At 42.1% G+C, this 15,277-nt stretch overlaps 1 protein-coding gene across 2 annotated transcripts in view; it reads right to left on the bottom strand.

Annotated features, from left to right (window-relative positions):
• Nucleotides 1-15,277, bottom strand: part of LCTL (lactase like) — a 239,428-nt gene that overhangs the window by 197,625 nt on the left and 26,526 nt on the right. The window lies entirely within an intron of this gene.

Here is a 15,277-nt window from a genome sequence, read left to right as displayed (position 1 = left end):
CCTCTTGTTTATCTAGACAAGTGCACATCAATCAATCAATCAATATTTCTTAAAGTGAAAAATGACAACATGCCAGACATTCATGTGTTAGAACACAAAGATTAGGGTATAACCAAGGAGGGTGCGCTATGACCTGTCCTATTTCATGTGTTATCTGCAGCAATATCAGCAAAAGGAAGACCCCAAACTTCCTTAAACAGTCAAATTAGACCAAATAATGCTGATAATTGCGCTATAACCTGTGACGTTCTTCTACTTAAGGTCCAATATAGAAAAACAAATCTCTCAATATGTTATATTAACAAATATATTTAATTCTGATATTGAAAACAGCTACTGGTCGTCTTCAAGGCAATTTCATCTGTTATCTGAGTTTGCCTTTTGTAAGCATATATGTTCTTCTCGTGGTATTTAGACTTGAATATGGACTTCCTTGGCCCCATAGCTATTGCTGGAAATCATCAGTACAAAACTTGTTGGAGTATCTGAACTTGATTTATACTCGATTGGATCCGTAGCAAGTGCTAGGGGTTGTTAGTTTGTACTAGAATCAATATCAAACTGTCTCAGTCTCTAAGTGCTTTGCTGGCTGGTCATTGGTCCCAAACTGTTGGACCTGCGTGTATTCACAATAGCTTTAAATCTTCCTGGTCATGAGTTTTTCTTGAGTCGACACAAAGTTCTATGCTTCAAGAATGTTTATTGCAATAAACAGAAAGCTAAGGGAATAGGTTTAACTAAGGTCACTCACTTAGTGGGAATTCAACAACACATAAGCAAATCTGACTTCTCTACAGGTCTGTGGTCCAGTCCATCCCTCTCTCCCTTAGATCCTGCCTTATTTGTGGTAAGAAAAAAATCTGTCTTTGGGGTTTAAGTGCTGTGCACTTGTTTCTTGGCTCTTTCCTGGCTCTTGACGTTGCTTGCTTGGCTTTTGTACGAGATTTCAGGACATTCCACTTCTATACTAAAAAGCAGGAACCACAAGTCCTGGTGCCTCAGGCTCTTCAAGAACTTTTCTGGGATTCTGTTGGCTTGTCAGGCTTAACCCTATGATAGACTGTCAGTGACCTTCCTGGATATCACTCCGCTACCAAGCTAGGACTCGCTCCAGGATCGCAGCTCTCAACCAGCTCCATCTCGTGCTGCCTCTTTCCTTGGGCTTCTCCTCCTTATCACTTCCCCCTTCCTTCTTGCTCTCTGCTCTTCACTGCCTCTATCCCCCACTGCTACTCTCTCATTGAACTTCTGCCACGCTCTGGTCTGCTTGTTCCCCAAAGTTCTCTTTCATCATTTTGTCTCGCCTCCTCTTTTCTGATGTTACAATGTTCCTCCCCTGCTCTGCTTCTCTTTCAGTGGGCTTCTTCCCTCCTCTTTCATATTACACCTATCCTTCACATTCACTCCTCTCTCTTTGATATTCTGCATTCCTCTTTGCTGGCCCTCTTCACCGCCGCTCATCTTTGATTATTTTCTCCACTCTACTGCCTGACACTCTTCACTCCCTTCACCTATGCTCTTTTTTCTTTCCCTGATATTCTCTATCTCCTCCTTCATACTGCCCTCTTCGCCTTCGCTTTTCTCCTTCTCTCTTATCTTCTCTCCTTCTTTCTACTCCTATTTACGTCCTTTTCCTACACTCTGCACATTTCCTACTGACCACTCCACAGCGCACTACCCTGACTTTGTTGCCATCTCCTTTTAATGCTCTGAAGCGATTACCCCAGGGCTCTTCAATGTTTGAACGATTTCACCTGAGTGAATGTAGAGAGCAAGTGCTGTGCTGGAGCTCCCGGCAAAGAAATAAAAGATGTCCGAGCTGTTATTAGGGAGGCAGGTCCAGGTGTGACTCCACGATCCAAGCCGTTTTGTATTGCAAGAGGGCGAAGGCGGAGTAATGGAGGATCACCGGACACGCTCCACTGCGAGACCTGCCCTCATCGGATGCCAAGCTACCAACATGCGCACACATTCCAATTCCAATTCCACACTGTCCCATATACGGAGTATGCACATGTTTACATGCTCCCTCTTACATCCAAGAGCCCACAGACACAGGAATACCAGGCTAACACATGACAAATCACCACACCACTCTCCTCCCTTAACGGAGAATCAAAACAATGAAAACGCACAAAGCATGAAGCAACTTTTAAGTTCTTAATCTCGTATTGTAAACCACCACACACTTCCCAACATAGAAGTCAGAACATTAAAGAGAAAACTAATAATGCACAACGTAGCCCTTGAATTTTGCAGATGGCTTCCTGAGCTTTGTCTCTTCAGATATTGTGGCTGCATCGTCCGTCATCCGTGTTCTTACATCCGAACACTGTTCTATAAGGTCTCCAGAATCAATGCTCTCTGGTTGGAGGGAAGGCTCAGAACCCTGGCAACCCAACTAACTTGGATTTATCTTGCATCAGCTCATTTCTCCCACTCTCCCTTTCCAAAATGTCATGTGTATAGCTTCCTCCAATGCCTCCCTAGTGAAGTGCAGCCGACCTGGGCAAATGTTACTTCTCTGATGCATCAGCTTGTAGGGAGTGATGCAATTTACGACATGTGAGGTGCATCTCTGTGGCCACGTCCTCGCCTTCATGGAGCACCTCCATTGCACCGGATTGGTGCTTCCAATACAAGAGAATGCCATTGGGCCTGGCTGCAGCAGCAACTTACTTTCAGAGGAACGTTCATTGGCTACTCAAGGGAAGGAGCAATATGATAGCTTTCCAAGATGATATCCTCGTGCTGGATGCTAACTAGGCAAAACACAACATGGTGGTAGATAAGGCCCCAAACAAACTTACGCTCCAAGGCATGAAAATCTGCAAGGGTAAGTGTCCTTTTGGGTGCCCAGAAGACGAGTATTTGGGACATGTCATGTGCAAACATGGTGTGCGTCCCAGGGAGGGCCCTGTCGCTGTCTATAATCACGCTCCTATATCAGTAAACAAAAAGCAAGTGACGTCCTTTTGTGCTTTGCTTGTGTGTGTGTATTCTATGTAAGATTTATAGCCGATTTTGCAGATGTGACAATGACCAGTCATTTAATGAAGGTGGGAAGAGCATTCCTTGTATGTAAATTTAGCAGGAGGCACTATTGCTGAAGACAACATTTTATACGAAAAATGATAGGAAAACGCTATTGCGTTGGAGATGTATTCATCCAGGGAATCTAAAAACAGCTCCCCCTTATGGACAATTCCTTGCACATAAACGCAACTGTATCGACCAGTCTGGTTTTATTATGGAAGCATCTAAGCTCCAGAAATACCCAAGAAGGTGGTCTCAGACACGTTCATACACGCAAAAATTGCACATAGGTAAGATGTATTGCACGTAAGAGAGAAACAACAGAATACTAACCGGATTACATGTTCAGCCACGCTTAATCCCAACGGTGATCAGGTTGGCCGAATTATACAGTGAAATTGGAGCATACTCACATGCCCAACAAGACAAAGAACCTCTGCTTTTTTGAAAGGGGAGGAGTTTCAAACAATTGTTAGTAAAAACCTACAAAGAACCACAAACATCATCACTGAGGAAACTTTGGGGCCTGCCAAAGGTTTGGGGGCCATTACCCATGTGGTAGTTAATTGTCATGCCCCGCTACTGCAATATCCAACATTTTGAATACAAGACTGTAAAATGGTAACGAGTTTCCATTCAAACTGCAACTCTAAAAATGTCATCTAGTGCATATCTTGTCTGTGTAATTTACTGTATATTGGATATACGACCAGAAAAATGTCAGTCAGACTGAGTTAACATATATCGAGCCTAAGAACAGGTTTGGCATTGAATAAAATTGTTTGTCAATTCATTGAAAAATCGCACATGGAAGGGATCTCAATCGGAGCATCATTGAGGAATGAATACAATCACGCAGGAAAGGGAACATAGCCCAGGAACTAAAAGAGTGAATGGCATTAAGCAACTCTAGTCGAGAAGGGCAGAATGAGAAAGAGCAACTTTTCAATTGATTAAAACTAATATAAAAGAAGGTAATCAAGTTCCTAGTAATTGGCTTTACATCTCAATGATGGCCGTATTTGAGCCGATCCTGAAAGTGATGATTAAGAAATTGGTGCAGTGCTTGTGTGAGGTGTACAACAGGATGTCTCACGTCATCACGTTAGACCAAAAAGGTAAAAAGGTACAAAATGGCGGTTTCACTCGACACACGTACCGCACTAGAGCTTACATTAATTGGATACAAGACTATTAATAAAGGTGAGCAGTAGCGATGCTTCAAGATGCGATGGAGTCTGGGTAGCTAGTAATTATCTTTTTGTCTAGAGTTGCTTTAAAACAGTATAGGTGTTTGCCATTTCATTAACTAACAGCTTGACAGTTTGAAACTGCCTGATAAGATGACACAGGAACACACCTATCACCTATCACAGCACCTATTCCTAGCACAACTACTGCACTAACTGATTACCAATACCACTTTTTCCCCCATGTGAATATTAGCCACAGTTAGTAGGTTGCAGAAAGGATTGTGTATAATCTAATACACATGTCTCAATATATGATATAGAGTGGCTCACAGACGAAATATTCACTTTGCCTCCAATATCCAATAGAGGTATCATCAACAGAGTTATCTATAGATATCTATTGGTTGGTTAGTGTAATTTTTCATTTAACGTTTCATTGCCAACATCGATTTTATGAAATGATTAGTAATAATGAGCAATCACTATTGCATTATATATTGATTGAATGATAAGAAAGGGGAGTATTGACCTCATGGAGCCAGTCGGAATTGGCAAAACTATGCATATTTTGATTCAATGATGAAATCGTGTTTGTCTGCAAAATAAGGAGTGGAGTCACATAGAAAAATGTGTTGTTTGACAAATATTGAGACTTCATAATCATTGATAAAATGGTTTGATTAATCAGAAAGCATGTCTTGTTAGTTAGGTATCCAATAGGTATATATTGTACTTTGTTTTATTCTACAGACCAATTACCAATGATCTGGAAAAGATTGATGGTGATCCGTTTAACCTAAACCCTGATGAAGACGAGGGAGGGTGGAGCTCTTTAAAATTATGTTTGCTTGGATTAAAGTCTGCAAAGGTTTCTAGCAGGCTGACCAGGTCCACACATCTCTCTGCACGTCGAAACATGTGCCAGCATCTGCTGGACATGGTATTTGGTGAAAATACTTTGCACTTGAGAAACGCTGGTACTCAGGGGACCATGGACTATGAAGCCAAGATACTTCTTATAGACACAAAAGGATACATTAACTGAAAGAGACTCTTTTTTTATCATTAATTGTACCAAAATACATGACATGAAATACAAATTAGATACAGATGCATTGAGGTATATGAATAAAACATTGTTGTCATTATGTTGACATCAGATATTCATGGAGATATTCTTTCTAATAAACCAACAGTGACCGAGTTTCATTTTGTGCATGCATGAATTTAGAACTCATGACTCGCTGGCAATCGTTCAACCTGTAATTTTTGAGAGAAGCTTTGAGAAGGACATTGAAAAAGGGTGACAGCTTCATCTGGAGAGAGGAGCAGAAGAAACGGCTCCTCCTCCTTTGAACCCCTTTGAACTCCTTTGAACCTGATGCTATGTGCAAACTTACTGGCTACTGGTACCTACAGGCTGGAGCTTACTAACCCAAGGCACTGCCGCATCAGAGAGCACCATTTCTTTTGCCTCAAGGATACTTCTGCAGGCGGCAAAAAGTACTCTGAGGTGTGACAGCTTGCACCCGGGTTATTAACCATTTTCGTACTAAAGGTTGGGTGAAACTCTTTTGTTAGAGAGAGATCACAAACTGCCTGAATAGTAGCTAAACTCTATGGCTACAACCTATGAGTTGGGCTATCGTTTCTTTTAGTTGACCTTTCAGGCTTCGCTGTTCCAAGATTTGGATATTCAGCCAGTCCCACATTTCCTTTTCCCAGTAGTGAAGACCAGTAGCGCCAATTAAGGTTTAGGACACCCGAGCCAACATTTAAGTCAGAGTTTCAAAGCTTCGGTCAGGTGAAGTGCAAGGTTTTTCAGCTTTGAATTTCTGATCATGGATAGCGTTTGATTCAGGAGAGAACCAGGGATTACAAAAGATGTTGCTTAAAAATTAGTACAAAGTTTGGTTCAACCAACATTTGAATTTAGTTAATTCTGCTTACAAGGCTGTGGTGAAGCGTGTTCTACTTCGTTAGGACACATTTTATTTAACAAAGTAGTTTCCCATGGCTTTGTTTGGCAAAATGAATGCTGTGACTTTGATGCGCAAATATGTAAATTGAGAGGCACACCTATTCAGCTAGTTCGTTTGATCAAATATTTTTTGAAACCTTATTATTGTATTAAAAAATGCATTTGTGTGTTCCTTCAGATTAGGCCATTGTTTAGCACTGTCTATATGTAGATTGGCAGACCATCAATTTACAGAATGAATTCAAGGCCATGTTCTCAGTGATTGTGGGGGGAATCTCCATAAAGACTGTGAACAATAAATGAGAAAGGGGGCTTCCCTGTTGACCTCCCAAGAAATCTGCTCTCCACTCAAAGGTGTTTTCTGCATCATGGCTTATTAGAGTGAGCAAACATCCCTCCTATTGCAATGCATACCAAGTCTGATTGCTGGAGAATGTCCCTCTTTGGAATTAAACATTGTTGTTCGTGTTCTACCAAACAATACTAGAGAGTATGACACCTAGCTAATGTCTTTGAAAATATGTTTGAGTCTGTAGTCGGCCAGGGCATGGGCTCATATCTATTAGAAATCCGTATTTATTTTTTGATATGGGAAAGATGTTTATCTGCAGTGTGTCATAGCAACTCACATGGGATAACGTCAGGCCCCATTCGAGACCCATTAGATTTTGAAACTGCACCTTTTTTTTTGGGAATGGGATAAGTACATTTAGATATCTGCTCTCTTTGTCTGATTGATTTGAGATAGAACACCAGTTGTTGCATGAATTCTTTATGGATCGATATCCTTTTTGGAAATATCACAGATACTAATAACAGGCCGTGTTGCCATTTAACAAAATGATCTTCATATCCTTTGGCTAGATTTTGTATAGCTTGAGATGTAATGCTACAGCTATTTGGAATGCAGGTCACTACTGCATTTTCATAGTCATTTCCTACCATTTTGTAGTTTTAAATCAAATGCAGTATGTTATCTGCCTGGCATGTATGGAATGTGCCAACTCTTCCATGTGCAGCCATACAGTCTAGTCTGCCTTACCTGGTCTGGTATGTACATTTCAAAAGGAGGCTTTCATCCTCAAATACATTATTTGAAAGCCTCCCATTTTATCCCAGTACCTTAGATTAGGTCAAAGAATGATGTTCTTTATTTGTGTATGGATTCACAGAAGTTTACGCCTGAAAAAGGAAGCAGCCAACAGCCCAGGTTCAAGAAAATGGTTTGCTACAAAGCAATGTTTCAATGCTTTGATACGGATTAAGATCCAGTAGAATAGTGCCATTCGGATTGTGTAGCAGGAAGCAACAACAGGTTAACCTTGTTAGCAATGTTGCTATACCATATGTCCAGAGGCGTAGCCGGGAATGTCTAACAAGTGTGGCCTGAAGCTAATGTAGTTGGGCCCATCGAGTGGCATGAACATCTGTAAAGGTCCACAAAGCGCTTCTGAGTGGGCATTTAGAGATTTTGGGTGGGCTTTGCCCACTCAGACCCTACCCTGTCTACGCCTCTGCATATGTCAAAAATCTCAAAATCGTGTAGTGCTTTTTTGGACTCTTTCTTGATTTATTCATTATCACATGCTTGATCATTTTTCTTTGGCTACTCAGTATGTTTATATTCAGGTTCCAGATTAGATTACAATTGTCTCCTACCCACTTGGGAAGAGAGTATGTTGCACATCAAGGAAAGCATTGGTCCGTGTTTTACTTTGGGCTGTCATAGTTTGCTACTGTAGCGGTTTCGTTTTTTGTCATCTTGCAGTTTTGAAACAGCCAAACACCCATTTTGTCAGTGAACCATTTCTGAAAGTGCCAACGGCAGTGCTAAGAGTTTCGAATTGAAGAGCCCTTTGTTGTTTCTGAAAAGCTACTTCTTGAATCCTTATTCAGTGAAACTATAGGCTTTTAGCATCTTTGTACCTTAAATGCATTCCTGCGATAAAGCCACACACGCATAAGTCTAGATATCAATGCGCCTATTTACATCTTTTATTCTTGTGATTTAGGGCCTCAACATGAGTTGGGCAGATTAGTAAATTGCAGCAGTAACGCTATTAGCGCCGCATTTACAGCTCTGCCCAATCTCGAGTTGGGCGGAAAGTGGGAGTTTTACACACAGCTTTTTGCTGGCGGTAAAAATCTCCCCTTCCCGCCTGTTTTCGGCCCTTTTAGCTATTATGGACCCAACAGGAAGGGGTATTTACCTCCCCAGAGCAATTCGGGATCCGGCGCAAATTGTGCCAGACCGAGTTGCGGTATCGCGAATAGCGTTGGGCGGTATCCCCGCACAATTACTACCTTGATACTGCCCATCTCAGGGTGAGGCCCTTAGTCTGTAAGCATGCCAGTGTATGTCATTAAATAGCAATGGTGTGATGTGTTTCTAAATCTACTCCACATGTCTTCAACCGGATCCCCAATACATATGGTTTCTCTTCATCCCTTGAGTCTTATTTCATAAGACTGCAATACCGTAAAAAGAAAGAAATTGGGTAGGATAAAAAGAGAAAAGAAAAAGTGCCTCAAAAAGGCATTGTTCCTATAACTAATGTTAGCAGAAATCAAATGAAGAAAAAACGGTATGCAGTGTTTTTAACGAAAAAACGATTTTTTTTAGTAAAAGTATATATGGGGTGGGTTAAGGAATTAAAATGGGTGTGGTAGTTGGGGGAGGGTAAAAACGCACTAGAAATGGGGAGTTTGGGGTGAGGCCCAAATAAAAATGAAATGTGGTAGTTGGGGGAGGGTAAAAACGCACTAGAAATGGGGAGTTTGGGGGGAGGCCCAAATAAAAATGAAAACGTTTTCGTTATTCAGGTGTCGTTTTTAAAGTATGTCATTATGTTGGGTGTCGCTGTAAAGACATGGAACCAAAAAAACATTTCCACTTCTCCAAAAGGCCCCCCTTTACAAACATTCCTGCTTTTTAAAGCACTCTACTGTCATGGTGTCAGGATCCTGGTGACTCCCACCGCTCAGCTGCTCATCTAGCTAGTGTTCCCACAGGAGCCTCGCTCTTCAGAAGGAACCTGTCTCCCCATGCTGTCTAGCCATCCCTTCACTGCTTATCCTTGACTAGTACCAACAAGCCTGATAACAGGCTGAGGTTGGTTCTCTAGAGCTCTCTTCATATTCTTCAGACTCTGCAGCTGTGGCCTGTGTTTTGAAAAATGTTTTTTTTTATTTTTGCTGCTTCTTCTGGAAACACTTGAGTGACCAACTGGCCACATTGGCCAATTGCTATTTGAACTTTCAACCAGAAGGTCTGTCTCTCTGCTTAGGTCGTATTGAAAGAAATGTCCCTTCATGTCATCTTGGTTGTGATAATAACATTGGCCTCGGAAGGTAGAGTCAGAATTGCGTCTTAGTGGATGTTTCTGAGTGCACTAGTTCTCATTCTGGAGTGACCAATCGGCTATCTCGGGATTGACTTTTTAGAATAACTCCCACAACATTCTATCACATACTCATCACCCTAATCTTCCCACCTGCCACCCCATTCCCACATCTGCCCTACTTTTCCTTTACCATCCGCCAACCATGCTTCATTCAGTTTGGCTTTTCTTCGCCACTGTATGTCCCACCTCTCCCATCCGTTTGGACACCAGTGTGCTATGCTATCTGCTACCTCCTCCATCCTGCCTACCAACATTCGCCCCATTATACTGGCCAAACCTTTCACCAACTTAAATGCCAAACCATTCTGCACTGTACGTTCCTCCACTTATACTTCCACGCCCTGGTCAAAGTTTCCCTTTTCTGTAACCACCTGCCTCTGCACATCGAAAACACTCAATCTGTCATTGCAATCATTCCTTTACTATTTATTGCAGGGCAACAGGCCCCCTCATAACTTCCTCTGTTCCTTAAGAGCAAAGCCCCTCATAACGACTTCAATACATGGGAGGCAAGTGCCCTCATAACTTAATATCTGCACCTTGATGGTATAGCTATTCACAATACCCTACATCCTTGAACGGGGGGAACCTGCATATTTGCACCATTTATTTCTGTAGTATTTGAGCTCTCATAACATCTCCAGTTGTTAAAAACGAAGGCCCTTATAATTTCTCCACTGTACTAGGAAAGGCAAGGCCCCTTATTTTTTCCTCTTAGATTCCAGAATAGTAGGTTGTCCTCATAATGTATCCAGTTCCTGAAGGAAGGGGCACTCCCAACCCCTCTATCTTACGAAGTGCAAGACCGTCATAGACACCCACATCCCTGAAGGGAATGGTACTCAGACCTTTTCTAGTTTATGAATGTTAGTCCCTCATATACACACCTATCCTCAAAAGGCCTAGCCCTCAAAACTTTACCTAATACTGTAAAGTAGGGCCTGACAGGAATCCCACAAACCACAACATCATGTTCAAGTGCTAAGTGCTTCATCCATGTCTATATCCATACCTCATGCTGTTTGGCCAGTGCCTTTTGTTCCCCAAAGGACTCGGATCACAGGCCAGAAAACGGATCTGTGTGATCCGACCGCGGCTTCTTTTACCGCAACGGAAAGGTTTGCATGGAAATGCACGAACACAAAATGTTCGTGCATTTCCCATGCGAACATATTATTAAAAACATTACAAAACCACCACCCCCACCCACAACACACCCACAACACACCCCCACGCACACCCTACTTACCTTTCGCCAGTTCCCTTTCACTTTTGTGAACGGGAACCGGCGCCGCAGGTTCCTTTTCTATTCTTATTTTTTTTGCGGGCAGCTGCAGGGGTTTCCCCCTGCAACCCCCGGTCACTATACTATCTAGTATAGTGAGCGGGGTGTTGCGGGGGACACCCCCGCAGCACACTTTTTTGGTGTTTGTTTCGTTTGTTTTTTGGGGGGTGTTTCGGGTGTGCTGCGGGGCTGTCCCCCGCAACACCCACTCACCATACTCTATAGTATGGTGAGCGGGGTGCTGCGGTGGACACCCCTACAGACCCCGCAGTTTTTTATTATTTTTTTAAATGCTTGCCACAATAAGTTCGAACTTTTGGTGTTCGAACCTTTGGTGTCATACATTTACGATCGTTTTGTTTAGGTCGGGGAAAAAAATGTGGGAATTTTTACCGATACCCAGAAAACAGGCAGAACAAGTATGTATGAGTTTTCTCTTATTTGCATACACCAGAGCAATCGGGATTTTAACAACAACATCTCTTATTCTTAAAATGCTTGTGTGCTTGTTGAACGGAAACCGATCTGGAAACAGCTCATTCTGCTGTTACCAAGATATGACCATGGCAGTCAGTTTCTGTAGGATAGAAGTGTTTGGGACATTGTTCTTGGTGGTCTAGGAGCTGCAATAGGGAAACATTGATTGGATGCCCATGTGGGGTGTTTGAGATACATCTGCCAAAATGTGTTAGTGATAGTATACTTCCAGGTGCTAAGTTATCTTTAACTATAAAACATGCTACTTCAATTGATTTAAAAGTCACAGAAGAGGACACAGTTCTGAAAGGAACTCGGGCTGATCACGCACCATGCTATAGCATTACACTTGCACATTTGTATTCATATGAACTTTGTACAGTTGCTTGCAAGGGGTGTGCCATATTTTTGTATAATATTTGGTATCCCAGGATCCTAAACGAACTGAAGTACTTCTTCTTCATCCAGCACAGTTCAGATATTCTTAGAACTACTGAAATTGTTACACCAATTTTCTGTTCTCAAAACACGTCTTGCAATATCAGAAAATGTACGGTTGAGTATGTTTCATCTTCAGAGTGCATTAAGTAGCAAGAAGTTTCATTTCAAGCCTTAAGAAAAAGGTTAAACTTGAAATAGTTGGTTAGAATCCCACAATTAATTACTATGATATTGCAAGATAGTAGGATCTGGTTTACAGTGGTGCTGAGATTATTGAAAAGAAACTTAGGCACAAACTGAGTGATATGGAAAAATATAGGAGAAACTTTGGAGTGCTACATTATCAACAGGTAAAAAATGCCTATTTTGTGGCCATAAGAAAAGATCAAGCAAAAATAAAGTAGTGCCAGTCCTTAAAAAAAAAACATTCTTGCGAGTGACTGTAATTCATTAAAAAAATTCAGACAATATTTCATCTAGGTTCTCAAACACAATATAATGATAAGATAAGTTAAACGGAGGGAGGTACAAAAGCAGAATCAAACACTGCCCCCCATTATTCCAATAAAAAAAATATTTCAAATTCAAAGCTTTGATGAACCCCATTGCAGCAGTTACGATTGACGACATCCACCCAGCAAGACTGGGTGACCAAATTTGATTCTCAGCATCAACTGAGGTAAGATCCAAAACCTTTCTAAAATATGCAGGGCGCAAAGTTCCCAATTCCTTACAATGAATCAGCCAATGTTTACCAGTCTTGAGGCCTAGGTTACAGAATCAACAGAGATCATTGGCAGCGTCAATCCTGCCATAACGAGCCAATACTTGTTTTGAGGCTAGCAAGTTCCAACGGAATTGCAGAAAAGTTAAGCGTACCGTTCTATCTGGATAGATACTCAGGAAAGGGGCTAAAACCCCCTCTTTTTTGTGTTCACTCTCTAAGTGCACCAATGAAGAATAAGAATGTAAAGAGTCCTGTGTATTGATCCAATCAAACCTATATAAACTCAATTTAACTCTCCCGGGAGCTCGAATCAGTTCTTTTATTGAGCTCCCGATATTCTCCAATGTGAAGATACATCATAAGACCTGTATATCTTTGATTCTCGAGCAGCTCTGGGCCAGATAGATAGAATTATAATCCAGATATAGAGAGTTTTTTACAGGACATAAAATCAGTCTCTAAAGGCCAACTGCCGTAGCATCAAACAAGAGGTAATCATTGGCATAGACCAGCCATGTGAAGTGCAAATCCTGTATCTTTGGTGATACCAGGGCTGCAGGTGACAAATGTTGCTCAATGTCAGCGAGATATAGGCTAAACAGGTGGGGGCTAAAACACACCCCTGCCTGACACCCCTCAGCACCTTACTTTTTCTAGCTAGGTCCCCAGCATGATTGAAGCGCACTTGCATGCAAGTATCAGTGTTCAATGCTATTATTAACTTTAACAGGCCGGGTGGAATGCCCCAGGCATGCAGCTTGCTCCATAGCTTTCCCCTATCGACTGCGTCAAATGCAACGGATAGGTCCAGTGAGGCCACAAATGTACCTTTGTTAATTCTGCTCCAAGCCATTTGTTATAAACTGTTCATTACTAAACCATTCAGTGCTGTACCTATATTCCAGTGCAAGCCTGTTTGCCATTTCTCTATCCTTCCCATCGACTCCACCCATGACTCCAGATGAGACAGCAAGACGGCTGCAAACAGCTTGCTGTCTGCATCCAGAATCGAACATGGTCTGTAACTCAACTGGCTTGAACAATCTCCTTTTGTATATACCGGGCCAACGAACGTAACCGACCAGGTGGCAGGATATAATCCTGCTTTCAAAATGGTCCCAAGAAAGGATGATAGAACTTCGGCCTAACTCACCAAATCCCCTTTAAACAAATAGTTAGATAAGCCATTGTGTCCAGGAGCTCTGGAAACACTGATTCCATGTAATACATCATAAACAATCTCAAAACCGAAATCCTCTTTCGAGACTTCCAGGGTGTTTACCTGAGCTGAATAATCAAGCATCTCCACTGGGGACTCTGCAAAAATGCACCTAAAATGTGTTACCCAGCTTGCTTCAGCAACCCGTTTTATCTGGGAGGCTGGCTGGGGTGAATCCACAGCATTAGTCAAACACCTAAAGGTTCTTACATCCTTGACTCTCAAACAGAGTAAACATGGCCTCAGCATCTACTTGTGCCCCACTAGCTCTTGACTCCTGCAACCAGTTGTTATACTGCTGACGAACATGCTTCAACCCCGCCAATCTATCCTCTAGTGAAATAAATGCCAGCTTCTTCAAATGGCGAATCTTCTGCCTCATAATTGTTTTCTGAGCAGCTAGATCAGAATGGCTGTAATTAAAACTTTGTGCTAGCTAAACTTGACAACTTGGAAAGCTGCATGAACATTCACAAGTATTTTGAAGAAAACAAGACAACTCTCTCATGTAGTCGCCAATTGATGACTTGGGGCAATCAAGTTCTTGTTTGGTTTCGAGCATTGCCAGTTTGTACTCCTCTACTCTCCTTTTGGCAAGGTGGCCGAATTTCTTTGTTCATTATTGGGTGTATCCCGTCACGGAGGCAGGAGGTCCTTTGCTATGGTGTGCTCTATGTTGCCATGCATGAGACAAACATCCAAACAAATCTTCCTTCGTGAGGGGGGCTGACATTTCTCATATGCACTCTGGTTGTGCCAAACATCTCCTTCCAGCTCCCCGTCTGGTTCTTATCCTGCTCTCTCCACTGACACTAAGTCTTGAGAGCAATTTCCCCCTGAACCTCTTTCATGCTGCCAAATCACTTATGTACAAGAATGTATTTTATGTAACGTAAAGCATTCTTATATAGCACCTTCCTTCCATGTTTGTTTGCCTCCCTTCGTGTGGCTCTGCGAGAAAGGTGGGGGGCAGGTTGTTAGTGGGATAGGAGGAGACAGAGATGTGAAACCAGTGGTGAATGGGTGCAGGTCGAAAGTATCCTTATCCTGAGTGCCAATTTTCTTCTATGCATTTGGCAGTGACACTTGAATTTGGATAGCTGCTGGTGTGGGGGAGGTGATAGATCTAAAAGCAAGCATAATGATAGTTTGATTAACTTTGATGTGAACCGGCCCGTGGTGGCCATATGTGGGTAATTTGTGTGTATGGAAAGGTGGTAAGAGATTGTAGAGGGGAGTGAGTTAGGATGGGAGACGAATCGAGTAAAGAAGTGAGGGGCACAAGTACTGGGGGAAAATAAATGTTTGGCGACGGCTGGGAGTGAGTTAATTGGCACTGCTCAGGGAAATGATAAGGGCCAATGGTTATATATTTGTATTAGTATTCGTTCAAGTTAATTTCACATTTGTGGGGTGCAACCCAAGTGAGTTTGTTTTCCAATATTCTTTGTTGATTAGTTGCATGTGGGTCCCTGGTATTTTGTCCCGTAAAAACCATGTTTGTGCTGGCTGTG

This window comes from Ambystoma mexicanum, chromosome 11 (assembly GCF_040938575.1).
Source record: "Ambystoma mexicanum isolate Mex_15411 chromosome 11, UKY_AmexF1_1, whole genome shotgun sequence".
In the NCBI taxonomy this organism is placed as follows: Eukaryota; Metazoa; Chordata; class Amphibia; order Caudata; family Ambystomatidae; genus Ambystoma; species Ambystoma mexicanum.
The sequence above is the reverse complement of the archived record's forward strand: the minus strand, read 5'-3'. Positions and strand labels throughout refer to the sequence as shown.